This window comes from Solanum lycopersicum, chromosome 8, assembly GCF_036512215.1.
Source record: "Solanum lycopersicum chromosome 8, SLM_r2.1".
Lineage (NCBI taxonomy): Eukaryota > Viridiplantae > Streptophyta > Magnoliopsida > Solanales > Solanaceae > Solanum > Solanum lycopersicum.
This window is the reverse complement of record NC_090807.1, coordinates 52166949-52168580: the sequence shown is the minus strand read 5'-3', so window position 1 is coordinate 52168580 and position 1632 is coordinate 52166949.

Sequence of the window (1632 nt, the reverse complement as noted above, 5' to 3'; positions counted from 1 at the left end):
TGAAAAATAATACTATTTGATAACAAAGTAAAATAGGCACAAAAGATAGATTATCTCTTTGTTTTTAAAATTAAATAACTATTATTGAACAACTATTTTAGTATATAATGGATAACTATTATTGAACAACTATTTTAGTATATAATGGATAACTATTATTGAACACAGAAAATACTTCCCTTTATTTATTTTAGAATTCAGTTCAGAAATTTTAAAATTCTGAGATTGTAAAATTATTTTAACTCAATATTAAAAACGAAATAGCAATTTTGAATAACTAAACTTACGATAATTAATCTTAAAGTTACTTGTTCCATAATCAAAGGAGACTTTAATATGGACTAAAGAGAGTAAGAAACTATTCCTTTTGGGGTCGTTTGGTACAAAAATTAATAACGCATTGATTAATAATGCAGAGATTAGTAATATAGGGAACAGTAGTATAGAAATTAGTAATGCAGGGTTTATTTTTTTCAAGATTCAAGTGTTTGATTCATTATTTCCTACCTCATTTTGTGTTTGGATTAAAACTCTATAAAAAGTTTCTTTGCAAATATACCATTATTAGGTAATTGGGTCAAGGTAGACAATGTCCGAATAAAATTATTTTTTTAAGGCTTCTAAGTAGTTATGAGAAGAACAATTTTGCTATCGAACAATTTTGCTGTCATGTTTGCTAACTTTTTACTTGAACTATTTGAGAATTAATAATTGTCATCTTAATAAATTGATTACTCACAAATGTCATTTTTCAATTTATAAAGATAATCATCTACTTTTAAAATCGAAAAGACAGTTTGAGGGGTATTTTTATCTTTACATAAAATAAAAAAAATAATGAAAATGATTTGAGGGGTATTTTTATCTTTACATAGACTTATCTCATGGTATTATATCCTATGTATTACTAATACCTCCAAATGGAAGGTATTAGTGATACATCTTATAATAGCATGTAGGAGGTATAACAAATCCATGAATTAGTTATACATAGGCTCAAGTTCATATCAAACATAGTACTAGATAATACGTTGCCAAATACATGAATTATTTCTTCTAATGCGGCCTACCAAACGATAGTAGACAAGGATACGATCTAGTCTCCGCTTCATAAATCAGACTATATACGCTCTCTATTCCTAATTACCTGTTGCCTTTTAAATTGACACACTTATTAAGAAAACAATTGAGATATTGACTTCACATTTTACTTCTATTAATTGTGAAGTTGGTGAGTTATGAATTTAAATTTCTCAAAAAGTTTTATTTTTTTCAAAGTAAATAATTGAGGATATAATAGATAAAAAAAATGATCTTTCTTTAATTTATTAAATAGACAAGTAATTAGGAATAACTAAAATAGCGAAAGAAGTAATAAGGAGTGTATGTTTATGAAATAATTTGCTGGTACACTTATAAACTATGAGATAGAATTGATTGAGGTGTGACTGTGAACTAATCAACACACCATGTCATAAGAAGTTTACCTCTTCAATTTTATATGTTTATATGACAAACAATTGTGGCTTAGTGGTAAAAAAAATAATATTTTATTATATATATAAAAATTAATTTTGAAAATAAATAAATTTAAAAGAGAATATAGATTTATGGTGAATCCACGTAAGTAGG